Raw genomic sequence first — 14,583 nt, forward strand, 5'->3', positions numbered from 1 at the left:
TCCGTGGCCGCGGAACGCAACATCCGACTGTGTCACGCTTACTGTGTCTACGAACTGTGCCATGTTTAGCAAATAGCTCGTGTTCTGTCTAAGGGAGGGCTTGAAGATTATATATTACAGCAGTGATCATTTACCGCGTCAGCATGAAATTTCCGCAGGAGTGCGCCGATGAGGACAGCTGCACTCATACTGTTGTTTACATCGCTGCGTACGAACAGTTAGTACTCGTTTTCATGACATAAAACGCAATCGATGCTTTAGTTCTATTAATCAACCTGTTTTCTTTTTTACCGGCTGTAGCCGTGCTTGTTTACGCAGTGCGATAATGTGTGGGAAGCGATGATGCGATCGCACGCCTGAGAAACACTTAACAACCGCGGGCTGTTGACATCGCAATGGAGTGCATATTGCAACCGCGCTAAAACGACGCAGGACAAGAAAGGAAAGCACAGGACAAGACGCGGAACTGGCAAAACATTGTCGCCATTGTAATAATTGCACACCCAGGTTCCGCGACACAATTGTCTTAAAAAAATTGACGACCCAGCTTAGCAGGGAAATCTTTGAAGCCTACTGCATAAAAAAAGAAAATGACCGTTGTATCAGCTCCACTTCAGTATCTTTATCTAAGAAAGAGTTAAACTACCTAGATGTGAACCTGTGCCACGCGCGCCCTCGTGACAGTGTTATTTGATGGTTTCGGCTGTTTATCTGGTGTGATTACGGTTCCTGTATAAATGTGGTTTTCCCGTAGTAAACTTTAGTTGAAGTTCCGCGTCTTGTCCTGTGCTTTCCTTTCTTGTCCTGCGTCGTTTTAGCGCGGTTGCAATATGCACTCCATTGTCAACCACCAACTAGCCCGCCTTCACTTGTTACATGTTGACATCGCGCAGGACCGGCGCTTCTCATTTTTTGTCCCGGCTTCCTCCGACGTGACCAGTACTTTATTTTAAACTACTTTATCCAGAAATATGTTTGGCGACCGTTCGCTTTAACTGAAACGGCCTAACTTGTTATCCACAAGCTAGCGACGGCGACGACTGCTGCTGGTCGTAAAGCACGGCTCGGAAGTCTGGGTCACACCGGCGTTTCACGTTCATCATATGCGTGCCCAGCGATGTAAGCAATAATTAATTTCAGGTCACTATATCCAAAAATACACTCGGTGACCATTTTTATTCGCTAAAGCTAGTGATTCGCTTGTCACAACCGCCGCAATCCCAGATCATATCCTACTGACTCCCTAGGCCTAGTCGTCGCGGAAGGGAAGGGAGTCGTCGTCGACTGAAATTAATTTTGCCAGCGCTTATCGCTGGTGACTGTTCAGGTATGCACATGTGAAGTATGGCCGTTCGTTTCGCTCATTTAGAAGCGCGAATACATTTGCACCGCCGCCTCATCACCGTGCTTTCGCTCAGCCGCCGACAAGGCTGACCGTCCGCCGTTCGGGTTCGTCGGTGTCGTTGGCCTGAAAAACGTGTTCCACTGCAATCATATTATAGTAAACTAGATATTTCACTATAATCACATGCTGCTGTTGACCGTGATAGTGTCGTTGTCGGAGCAGTGTGACCACCGCCGTCGTTGTACACAGAAAACGAGCTGAGGCTTTCGAATGCGCTTGGAAGGTTTCGTGTAGCACCGCGCGTCCGTCGAGTCCGAATGTCATTCCAGTTCTCGAATGTCATTCGACTCAGGTGTCATTCGAACGTTCCCGTGTAGCACAAGTGTAAGAAACAGCGATGGTGACGAGATGGCAGAGGAAGGCTTTCCGGTGATCAGGAGAGACGGACGAAAAGACGCGAGCACGGCGCCGCGGGCGCCGCGGCGCTCCGTTTTCCCAGAGTGCTTTGCGCGGCCGCTTGGTGGCGCGGCGGAATTTGTAAAAAGGTCTATTGTAGACTTCACCCTGTCTCCTCTACGACGTCTCTCGGACTACCTTCACAAGGTACTGGCGCCGCTCGCCGGCAGAACACCCACGCATGTACAGAATTTGCGGCATTTCGTCCAACTTGTCTCGAACCTTACCGTGGAGGAAGACGAAAGCTTAGTCTGGTTTTACGTGGTGTCGTTATTTACCTGCGTACCGGTTCCCCTTGCTTTGTGCGTTGCTCGCCGCGCACTCGAAAACGACCAAACGCTGCATGACAGAACTCCACTCAACGTCGATTAGGTATGTCGCCTTCTCGACGTCTGTCTGCGCAGTACCTTTTTCACCTACAACGGAGAATTTTGCAAGCAAACAACGGGAACTGCTATGGGGGCATCGATTTCAGTCAGAGTGGCTAACCTAACCATGGAAGACGTCGAAAGCCGGGCCCTCTCCTCCTTTAATCCCAAGCCAAAGTTATTCCTCCGTTATATAGACGACTGCTTTTGTGGGGTGAAAACCTCAGAGATAGAAAACCTCCAGAGTCATCTAAATTCAGTTGAAGCGGCCATACAATTTACTGTTGAACATGAACAGCAGGTCAGCCTGCCTTTTCTGGACGTCATACTTACAAGGCACGACAAAGGCCTGCGGTTCTCCGTACACAGGAAGCCAACCCACACAGGACGGTACCTACATTTCGATTCGAACCATCCCATCCCGCACAAAGCATATGTCGTGACATCATTACTGAAGAGAGCCGATTCCTTATGTTCCTCACGTGAAGAAAAAAGGAAGGAGAAGAACCGAGTCATTTCTGACCTCCAAAAGAACGGCTAACCAAGCTCATTCATCCGGCGCATTATCAGGAAACAAGAAAGGCAGAACAAAATCCGATCTATTATTTCCTCAGGCGGGTGCCAGAAGCGAAAACGTGTTTGCATCCCATACGTGAGAGGCGTGAGCGAGACGCTGGCCCGCATTCTCGGAAAAGAAGGAGTGCTGGCAACGCACAAACCGACCAGCACTATCGGTCGCCTTCTCCCCCGCCCAAAAAACCGGCAGCCCAGAAAAAAGGCCCAGTGCGTCGTGTACAAAATTCCGTGCTCCGTCTGCCCGGCGTCGTATATAGGGGAAGCGAAGAACTCCGAAAGGATGAGCCAACACAAAGCGGATGTCCGTCACATGAATCGTCAACGCAGCGCCGTGGCCGAACACTGCGTAGGGTGCGACCACCCAATTGACTTCGACAGCACCAGTGTATTGGAAACGGAAGCTAACCCACGCAGGAGGCTTCTACTCGAGTCGTGGCACATTCAGCAAACACGAGAGAATGTTAACCGTTCCCTGGGGACACTCCCCTCATCCATGGGCTGCGGCCATTGACCCGGAGGTCCTCCACGCAGGGGCTTAAAAAAGCCAAGCTGCGCTCTCCCGTAGTCACACCGTGAAGAAGAAGCGAGCCGGTTCTGAAACGTCGTGTTTTTCCTGCATTTTACTTGGTTGGCGTCACTTACCTTCTCCTAACATCGTATAGCCTACTTATAAAGCGCACTCCGTAATGACAGCCGTGAGATTACCGTTCACTGTTTGAACATTAAAAACGTCTTCTTCAGTCAAATCCGTATATCTATTTTGTAGCGAAATCCCGAATTAATCTATATGCTCACTTACTGCTAACTCGTTAATGGCATTCCGCTTCGCTAGTTTATTCCGCACTGGGAAGACTTTATAATATTCTGTCAAAGACAAATTTACGAATGCAATATACTGAACGGTTTCCTTCCACAAGCTTGCTAACACCACCTCCGCGCGGAGTGGTTGTGAACCTAATGAAACACTTACAGCTCGGAAGTCACCAAGGGCAGAGTGTTGATAATGAAATAGCAGAAAAAATCCACATGGTGTGTACATGCCCTAGCCACAGCGAACCAGACAGGAATATAGAGTCCTGGGAGGCTTTAATGGCCAGCCAGAAAGAAGAATAACAACAATGGTAAGCTGTGTGGCCCTGGACAACGCTGAATCCCAAGGTATACCAGCCTGCTGAAAGGGAAGGAAGATGACCGCGGTCAAGATTCAAGTCTTCATCGCCCTCTGATTCCTTGACGGGTGAAAATAAAGTTATTTCGTCATCATCAGGTCTCAGATAGCATTATGAAATAGAACTTAAAGTTGAGGCTGTCAAAGAAAAAATCAAGTTCATCTTTTTTATTTCTAGCTGACTGGCAGTTTGGGTGGAAGCATTTACTAGCCCAACTGTGATAAGGTCCAACATAGTTACCCAAATATGATGGACGTAACGAGCCTGTGAAAAACATCACTGCAGTAGGAGGCAATTGTTCATGAAACAAGTTTTACGCTTTCTATTCATTAAGATCGCAGCACAGGTGCTTGTATGCGCATGACTACTTTCTTTTATCATTACAAACAAACAATGGTCACGGGCAATCCCGTGGCCACCACCGCTCGAGAAAGCTCTGCTTGCGTACCGGGTAAGAAAGTAATAACTCCGCTTGCTGGTGGCAATAAACAGATTAAGAAAACAAATTGGAGGCTAGACTCAACCTCCGCCTTTAAGAGTAGAACGCTACAGCCTGTTGCAGCGCGGCCAGGGACTCCACGGAATAGCCATAGCCCATTCGGCGCGACGCCTTGCCCATTGGAAAAATGGCTTGGAGTCGCTAGGAGGCGTGTCAAAGCAGCTCATCCGCCACCCGAAAAGACGACGAACGGGCTTCAGTGACGCTGCTCCCCGAATTGGCCTTTGTGCGTCTCCGTTGTGATGGTGATTTTAGAGGGAAGGAAACATGAAGTAACTGTCTCGCATATTGGTGGACACCTCAAACACGCCGTGAGAAAAGGGAGGAAGTTTGTGGTAAAGGAGAAAATACAGAAAGAGAGGTCGCAATGGAGGTCTGCCTCTCCGTTGGCGTCGCATTCGTGGACCACCACAGCACACAGACGCGTACATCACATGCGCTCGGGCTGTACGGGTTCAAAGACACGGAAATGGTTGACACCCGCACAAAACATGACGCATCCAGGTCCGGTCAGCGCTGCCTGCCTGTCTGGCATCCAAAGATGCTTTGAAGAGTTGCACCCACGCTGACGCCCACAGGAGAGAAACCGTCGTGTGATCACCGGGCTCCGTGTTCGGAAAACTCGACGTCATCAAAGTTATCGTCTGTCGGTCCTCCGAATTCAAATCCACAACTCCTTTGCGATGTCAGCGCACGTGTAAGAACCCCAGGTCACCGAAATTAATGAACAGACACGGAGAAGCCCAAAAATGACACACAGGGAAAGACTTGGACAGCACGAGCGCCTTGTTCGCACCACACCACAAAACGCTCGTGTTGTCCAAGTCTTTCTCTATTCGTGTTTTTTTGCGCATGTACGTGTCCGCTATGCACCAACTAGCCCAAAGGACTGTGCTCTTGAAATTACTGAAGCCCTCCAGTACGGCGTCCCTCACAGCCTTAGTCGCTTTGGAACGTGAACCATAGAGACACATGCGTAAACTCCATAAAACTGAACTCCAACCGAACACAGTCATAACAGTACCTATCGTACAGGTGCGGCCAGAATAATACGGAGCACAGGAAGGGGCGCGGAGCAGCGGAAACGTGCTGATGCGCGCTGCCTAGCAGTGGCGACAGGAACTATCTTAATTTGGACGCGGCGAGATGGCGCCGGTAGCACGGACACACTGGGCGCATTTGTTTTTCAGTTGATGACTGTCCGGGACTACTTGCGGACTCGAGTCCGGTATTTGTTTTTCTCGGGCAGCCCGAAGGCTCCGCCCACCTTCCGGGGTCGCCATAGCAACGCATTCGTTTTTCGCCTATGGCAGTACGCGGGCTACTCTGGGCTGCGGGGAAGGCAGCAGACGACAGCTGCGCGCCGCGCTGGCAGCCATATTGAGTTAGACTCCGTGTGCATTTTGCGTACTTTTCGTGTTTCTGGAGGACAATATCATTCGTTAAACCTTCACATGAGCTCCGTAGCTGCTCTCTGAGCCATTGTAAGACTTTTTCTTCTTGCATCTTCGTTTATTTTTTTGAAATCCACCGCACATGAACGCGCGTTCGGAGCTGCGAGCGCGTATTGTTTGCTCGTGGCGTCAAGAGGTTCTTGTTCGCTTGTTTCGCGACATGCTGTCTGCGCGCTTACCTGAAAGCATCGCATGTGAACCACTCGTATACTGGAGCAGCTATAGCACTTGTTGTCAACCTTTTTGCGAAGGCTTTCGTCTATCTGCCTATCCGCAACGAGTTTGGCTACTTTGTGCGAACTTCGCCGCAAGCTGTAGCGGCGAGCATACCTCCGAAGCTTAGTTCTGTTATCCACCTAATCTAAGCTGAGAGTACTGTCTTCAAATCGACTCAGTATCAAGATCGGGCGTTCGGCGTTGCTTCGGCGTCGTGGTGGCCGTGGCTTGCGCCGTCTGCTAGCAGATGACAGCTTCCTGGAACGGTTACCGAGGAGGAGCCCGGCTCTGACGTCGATTTCGCAAGCAGCCTATGGCAAGTAGGTCATGTGACCATGACACTCTTTCCTGTCAGAGCGGAAGCCGAGACCTGTCAGCAAGTAGTCCGGGGGCCCGATTCTCGATATTCACATTCGCCTGTCGGCGCCATATTGCCTCTCTGATTGGCTGTCAGAAGTGTCAATCGCCGTCAATGGGCGTGTCAATCAGGGTCGGTTACACGAGCACTTTTCGCGGTGACGTACCGATTTGACGTGGCATTGAAAATGCATTTTCGTAGCGCTATTCTTTGTGCCCGGCTGGTACATATATGTGATTGTGAAGGGAGAAGAAGCTACAAGCGGTCCGCGCGAGAGCACTTGCGCTCGACTTGCCAATTTGGAGAAAATAGCTGCACACCGGAAATGGCAACTTCCTAAAATCTGATTGGTTGGAACAATATCACGTAAATCACGTGATAGGCACACATGTTGGAGTGATGTCAGAATGACGTTTCATCACGTTTACGTTGTGCCGCCATTGCAAAAAATGGCTGAAATTCGCCGCCATCATTTCGCTCGGCGAAAGGTACCCGAATCATGCAAATGAGTTAGTGAAATGCTGATTTATACGGCGTTAGGTAGCCGCACTTTAACGGGCATTTATTTCAAGACAAAACTAAGCTTACAAAAGTCTTTTTTCGATTGCACAATGTAATGGTATGGCGTTATAAGAGCACATCTGAAATAAGCAACCGTTGGGAGCGTTAATAGTGAAGGCCTAAGCGCACAGCCGCATAGGGGCGCTAACTGCTCTCCCGTTGCAAATCCTTCGCTCTCAGTGAGAAATCATCCGTCCGTGCGGTTAGTGAAGCGCGAAAATTGCTCGAATGGCGGTGCCGGCGCTGCGATTTGCTGCTCCTTGCATTCATTCGTCGTTTGTTAAACCCTAGAAGTGGGGAAAGGTGAGCGACTTTCGAGGTCACCGCGATGCTTTCGAGTTGTCTCTGACTAGACAGCTCGTCTGTGCAATCACCTGACGAGGCATATGGTGTGGTGGCTATGCAAGGATGCATTGCGGCGAGAAGCAGTGCCGAACTGTCGAGCTCTGAGGGGCGATCGCCAGCTGTGAAACGTGGCAGAACGGATGGGCTTTGCGCGCGTGATGAGCGGATGACACGACAGGTGTTCGCGCGGCCGACCAACAAACTCCAGGAATGTGTCGGGCTTCTCGACGAGACATCCGTGTGTGTGTAGCGTCATTCTCATTCCTATTGCATGCATGCTGCGAATCCGAAATTTTTATTCGGCATTTCGCGTTGCTTTTTTCATCATACTGTTTTCAGTTTTTGCACATGGCTCAAGTTGAGAAAACAAAGTCTAGCATGCTAGTACGTTGGTCGATTGCTTTGTTTTTGGTGTTGATGAATGTGATAGGCAGCACAGGTGAAATCAGCTGGAAGGCTTCGTTTCCTTAAGTGTGGAAAAAAAATGCGTGAAACTCTAAAAGAATACTATACCCTGGCTTAAGCATTATTAGCGAAGCACACAAAAGTGATTTTGCTATTCAAGGTAAAATTTTCATAACAGTGTTACATCATCAGTTACACAGCAGTCACGTGGAAATGACCGTAGGAGGGTGAAAAAAATCATCTCTCTTAGGGCGCGCGAAAAACGAACATGTATGACTCCTGTACATTTTATGCACAGGCGTGTTGCTCCTGCCGGTGAAGGTTCCAGCTCACACGAAGTCTGTGCGGGATCCATCCATGACCCGTTTGTGTGCAATCTCTCTTCATGTGCTGCCCGCATGGAAATCGTCAAACTGGTCAGCACGCGCTTAGTGTGCGTGTAGTGGCAAGCATTAAGGAATTACATGTTTGCCTTTAGTAAGATTGCGTACGGCTAATAATATGATTGCATTTATATATAGTTTATTCAGCAAGCAAGAACAGTGTAAATAGAACCACGTATGAAAATAATGTAAATTAATCATGTCTGTACTTTTCAAGTGACAGCGGAAATAGGTGTGCGTGACACGCAGTGTTGGTCTGTGGTTTTGAATTTCTCTCATTGACCACAATGTCAAGGTAGCCCCATTTCGATTGGTGCAAAATGCGAAAGCATGCATATACTAAAAAACTCAAGGTAGTCATAAACAGTTAAACTTGTGCCCTTCCTTGCAGTGCATTCTGTAGTGGTTTTCTTGAGTATAAAAAGACTGTAGTAATTATTTCTGTGCATCAGTTCGGAAAATCTGCCATCAAGTACCTTTAGCTATATAGAAACAGTTTGTTTTGATACTAATGATTGTTTTTGCAGTGAGCGTATTTTACATTTGTACGTAAAACTAGCCTATTTTTGAACACAATGTCTAGCTCGTAGGGAGATTTCAGTGCACAGCATTGATTAGTGTGCAGGTGATGGTGTGCATCTTATGCAGATGTGGCAGACCACCCTTACCATGGGGTCTCATGTGCTCTGGAGCCAGGATACCAGATTCATGTTTGGTCACCTCCCAGCTGGGTGGCCATACCGGGCTCCTGAGGTGTCTGCAAAGGCCATGGTACAGCATGATCAAGAGTCCTCTGCGAAGGTCACCACAGCTTGCATTGTGCAACCCAACATATTCATCCACACTCAGCTGCAGGACCATGACACCTCTGGCAAGTGGTGATAATAGCAGGAGCACCAACATCTACAACAAGGAGGAGGACACAGCACCATTTGGATTCTGCCTGACAGACCGGAAGTGCTTGATCAGCAGCTGCGTGCGGGAATTGCACTCACTGCCGCGGTTTTCACGTGTAGTTATGCCAGAAGTAATGAGTGTACATTTGCTCTGCTTCAAGTTTGATGGCATACTGCTAGGAAGCCGGTGAAGTCTTCATCATTTAGGTGTTCTTCATTAAACTGGACCATATTTGTGGTATCCATGACAGTAGAAATCAGTTTTGTCTGGTGCTGCAGTTTTTTGGAGTCAGGAAGTGTCCCAAGTGTTTTCAGCCTACCGTCTGCCAACTTGCTGAGTGCGTGCTTCAACACATGCTTTGGTGATAGTGAAGAAGTGTTTCCGTCGTGTGGTGCCTCCCTATGTGTTCTGCTTGTACACAACGCACATTTTATTTGGTGCTTAAGTTCAGTGAAAGCAGGAAGCCACCAAAATGTTTTCCTTCTAGCACCAGGGTGTTCACTGCACATGCGTTCACCAGTGCTTTTCTGTTTGCTTTGGTGTTTGTTGAGAGCCAGCAGTCCACAACATCCTCAACATACAGCATGGTCGCTGTGTCTCTAGTCATTTACAACATCTGTTCTTCAGGGTGCAACATGCCTTGTGTGGCACTGTTTGTGTGATAAGATCACAACATGCTTTGCCTCATGGCATTTGGTTGCCTCTGTGTGCTTGCTTTCGGCTGCCTCTTTCACATGCTGGAAGTAGCTATACAGCAGTGAACTATTTTTCCTGAAGGAGAAGTCACGTAATTGTTTCATGGTCATTTTCCCAGATGAAAATGCAAGGCCTGGCCAGTGTCTTCACACGTCTACCCATTCCCATCTTCTAGCTCAAATTTGTACCTGTGACGAAAACCTAGAAATTGTGCATTAATTCAGTTGAAGGTAAATGGAGGTATAAATTATGCAGCTGGACGTAATTTGTGTTTCAATAATAAAGCTCCAAATGGCATTTTGTAGCTGGAAGGGCATGATCCGGTTCAATAATTCAACTGGAAATGGATCATAATAGTCGTAGTAGTAGTAGCAAACTTTGTTGATCTTTCTGGGTTACTGAGGCGGTCTTCCCAGGTTTGGGATCTTTTTCTCTTTCCAGGATTTGTGGTCTGTGTTCTTTTTCTGTCCTGGGCCATCAACCTTGAATGCATGCATTGGAAGATCACTGCTCTCCTGTCCTCCCAGTGAAACTCTGTTAGATCCCATTTTCAATGGCATGTTCCCTTGCGTTTTGCTTCATGCAAATTGGGGATGCTGTTTGGTCATTTTATGAAAAATCCGAGACAACCTGCTCACCCCCTGTGACTGGACCATATCAGTGTACATGCTGCCATTTTTCTGTTTAGCAAAGGCGACTGCTGGCTACTTAAGTTTGCGAACTAGGCAACACTAATGTGCATGTATACCACTGTCAAACGGTTATGAAAGACGGGTCTGTCCCAAAAAAGTTCTTATCTTTGTAGACGAGACATATTCGTCAATGTGTATTGTTGCACTAGGTAATGATTCGCAGTTAAGCTGCACAGTGAATTCTAGGATGCATGAAGTTCAGTGATGGAAATAAATTATTTTGCCAATAATGGCTTCCACAAACTTTTCACTCTGCATGTAAAAGACACCTCACTTTTTTTGAGCAAATTGCAACACCTAAGAGGCAATGCAGCTTGTTTGGTTTGGTTTATGGGGTTTAACGTCCCAAAGCGACTAAGGCTATGAGAGACGCCGTAGTGGAGGGCTCCGGGAATTTCGAAGCTTGTCTCGCTCCCCAAAAATGTAGGGGCACGCTTAAGCTCAGCATTCATGGGTATCACACAACAGTGTTTATGGCTCCCTGCAGCGGTTTCTCTTCACACAGACAGTCACTGTTCTTCATTCGTGTTCACACATTTATCACAGTTGCCTCAACGCAGGTTTCCAATTCTTGCCTTTGAACTCTTCCACACTGCAGTTCACCTACATAATGGTACTGTAGTTAGTTTCTCACTAATTGGCACATCTCTAGTTCACTGCAGTAATTACATTGCTAGGCTTCAAATTAAGCCAACAGCACCCACACCTCACTCCCCCCCCCCTTTGTACCTCAGCAAAGTCAATGTGCCTACATGGCCTAGTTGGTATTTTCAGAAGCACTAAAACAACAAGGACGCAGAGGGAACAGACAGGGACGAGCGCTACTAAGTAGCGCTCGTCCCTGTCTGTTCCCTCTGCGTCCTTGTTGTTTTAGCGCTTCTGAAAATGTCAAATCTGCACCAACTAGCCCGATCCGCTACCCTTCTGGCCTAGTTGGTAGTGTGCCGGGCTGGCGATGCAGGGGTCATGGGTTTCAAAGCAGACAGAAATTTAGTAATTTTCTGTACGTTGTTAAGAGTGGACAACGTGGTCCTGGGAGCCGGGTGTGACTCATCGCAAAGCAAGGGATATGACGAGGCCTGGCGCCGGCGGCAGAAGCATAGACGACGACGGCCGGGGCTGTTGCACTCCAAATCACCGAACCTCCGAACCGATCGAAGGAGGCCGTCTCCCACGGGCCTGGGAGAAATTACTGTCAGACGAGTGTCGTCGTTAGGCAAAGATGCGGCGAGGAGCTTGCGACAGCAGCAGCACGGCGGAAGCACCGGTATACGTTGGCCGAGTCGACCTTCGGGTCACCGGACTGGATGGTGCTACGCAGGGTCACGCTGAGTGAGGCTGCTAATTGAAAGACGCTGTGTCGAATGGGTCTCGTGCTTCGGCCATCCGGCGGGGGAGTTCGAGAAGGTTCAACCACCTGCGAGGAGACTGCGGGATTCTGCTTTCCTACGGAGGCAACGCACAGAAAACTTGCGGCAGTGGTCAAGGTGACGCATCTGTGTTTGATGACTGTCTTCCCCTTCTCATCCCCCGAGCTGTGAGAGAGCGAGAGAGCTTCAGCACCGCCCCGTGCCGTGGGTGGTACCGCCAGCGTCATCAATGGCCCATCCGATTGGACAACGTTATTCGAACCAAGTTCCCCAGTCAGGGATCTGGGGATGTTGTTGTGTGATCGGAGCGTTGCATTCGATTCCATTCTCATCTGTAAATATGTAGAATAAACCCTTCTGTACAGTTTCCTCGATAACGCAGTCCGACATCGTCATTCGGAGCCGGTACCTGCGAGGCTAAACGAGTTAGTCATCTCCAGGACCCCTCCGTCTTCAACTCTGGTTCCAGCGGTGGGCTTGTGGGCCCGTTCCTAACACTGGTTGGCAGCAGCTGGGATGGACCGTGCGACATCGTACTTTCTCCACGGGTGAGCGTTTTGGCTTTTGCTATGGGATTCGCCAGGCTTTAAGATTCAGAGAATAATCTTGACTGGGAATCAGGGCTTTGTCGTTTGAGAGGGGTTATTCTCAAGGCATTGTTGTGTTAGCAGAGCCAAAGCTGAGAAAGCGTTGTCATGGACCTAATGGAATTGTACAAGTCGGACTTGCTGTTGATATGCGAGGAACTGTCGGTTGAAGTGCCTAGCAGATTAACCAAAATTGAATTGGGCGAATTCATTCTTAAACATGCAAGGATAACGATCACCTAGCAGTTACATGGAACTTGATACAGGAGGAAAAAGCCCGTAAAGAAAAAGCCGAACAGGAGGAAAAAGCCCGTAAAGAAAAAGCCGAACAGGAGGAAAAAGCCGAACAGGAGGAAAAAGCGCGCATAGAGGAAAAAGCGCGTAAAGAGGAAGCTGATCGGGAGTGGGAAAAAGAGAAAGAAAGAAAAAAATGGGAAGCCGAAAAGGACGAAAGGGACCTAAAGCGTATACAGCTTGAAAACGAACTGCGAAGAAAAGGCGGTATTGTGAGAGCCGGAAGTCCTGAAAGAGCAAGCGATGCTTATAAAATAGGTCCGCAGATAAGTCCCGAAAAGTCTGTGACCGTAGCCGCGTTGGTAAATCGCGACACCACGAGGGAAGTGGCAGAGAACGCATTCAACCGGTGCGGTGGTCCAAGAGAAGCCGCAGAATCCGAGACCGTGTCCGGAGAAGTTGGACGTAATGCTAAGAGAGAGCATTCCGAGATAGCGTCTAAACTACACGAGTGCGAGGATTCTCCTCCAAGTGAGGTAGCAGTGGCAACGGACAACTTTGTCGGGACAGTTGCGAGCGCGACACTTTCAGTAGAATCGATACAGGCGTCAAACCGGCAGGACCGCGAAAAGGGAGATTTTAATATCGGAAAAGGTTTCGAGGTAGAAACAGCGGAAACCCCTTTTGAGAGTAACAACGGCGGTAAGAGCGAGTTGGGATGTCACAGTGGCTTCAGTAACAAATGCTCCGGAGAGGCTACCTTGGTAATACTGGCACAAGAAGAGTGCGAGGCTGCCGAGGAAAAGGATAGCCATAAGAGCCAGGCGGGCTCAGTTGTAGCTGAGCACTGCAGTAGAGAGAATGGCGCGCAGAGCGACAGCCAGGCGGGCTCAGTTGTAGCTGAGCACTGCAGTAGAGAGAATGGCGCGCAGAGCGACAGCCAGGCGGGCTCAGTTGTAGCTGAGCACTGCAATGTAGAGAAAGACGCACAGAGCGACAGGCAAGCGGGCTCAGTAGTGGCTGAGCACTGCGATGTAGAGCATGACGCACAGAGCGACAGCCAGGCGGGCTCAGTTGTAGCTGAGCACTGCAATGCAGAGAATGACGCGCAGAGCGACAGGCAAGCGGTAGAGGACAACTCCCGAAGGAATGAGCCGGGGATCTCGGGGGAAGCTTCATATCCGGCTGTCAGCTGCGTGGAGCTGGCACTCTGCTGCGAAGGCACAGAGGCCAGTTTTGAATTCGAGGAAAATTTCGAAAGTGCGACGGAAAAACTAGAGATAGCTAGTTGTGATCAAGAAACGCACGCGGTACAGTCTAGGCGCAGAAAAAGAAAAAGGGCAAGAACCAAGAGAAAACGGATCAAATTCAAAGCCCTAAATTCGGATGCGCGGACAGGTGCGAAAGAAAGAAATGCGGTGGAAAGAAAGGCGAAGCCTTCCCGCGTTGCGCCTCGTAAACTTAGGCTTGCAGTTACTGGTCAGGCGGCACGCAAGTCAAAGGCTGACCGCAGTAATGAAAAGGGGAGAGCGCGTCTTCCAAGCAAAACAGGCGCGAAGTGCATCAAGGGGCATCGGCCTGCAGGGAAACCTAGACCGCGTCGTCCTGACAAAGGGCCAGTAAGAGAAAGGGCAAGGCGGCCCGACAAAACAGGAGGCGCCAGGTTGCACGGTACTCAGCGCATGCAAACGCAGGCGTCGAACAACCGAGACGACGCATGCAGGCGGGTTCGGCGGGCGCACTTGAGGGGAATTCGTCCTTCACTTTTGGCACCCCATTCTAGGAATCGCGCAGGACGAATGGGTGGCCGAGCTTCGTGCTTGTGGCGAGAACAGGGAGCAGCTTCTCGCGCTGGTCACTGCTTGTCGTCCTGAGTCGGTCATCGGCATTGCATGCACTGCCAAGGCTTTCCGAGCACGTCGAGGGGGCGCGGATGCGAAAGCGGAAGTCAGGGACGTTTTTTTTTAAGTAG

At 49.4% G+C, this 14,583-nt stretch overlaps 1 long non-coding RNA gene across 1 annotated transcript; it reads left to right on the top strand.

Moving 5' to 3' along the window:
- Positions 1-8,056: 8,056 nt before the first annotated feature.
- On the top strand, positions 8,057-9,053 carry LOC149360917 (uncharacterized). The gene is made up of 2 exons (XR_016288356.1): positions 8,057-8,168; positions 8,784-9,053. It is a non-coding gene; the product is annotated as an uncharacterized LOC149360917 (long non-coding RNA).
- The last annotated feature ends 5,530 nt before the right edge of the window (positions 9,054-14,583 follow it).

This window comes from Amblyomma mixtum, chromosome 2 (assembly GCF_055824585.1).
Source record: "Amblyomma mixtum isolate Tamu chromosome 2, ASM5582458v1, whole genome shotgun sequence".
NCBI classification, from domain to species: Eukaryota; Metazoa; Arthropoda; class Arachnida; order Ixodida; family Ixodidae; genus Amblyomma; species Amblyomma mixtum.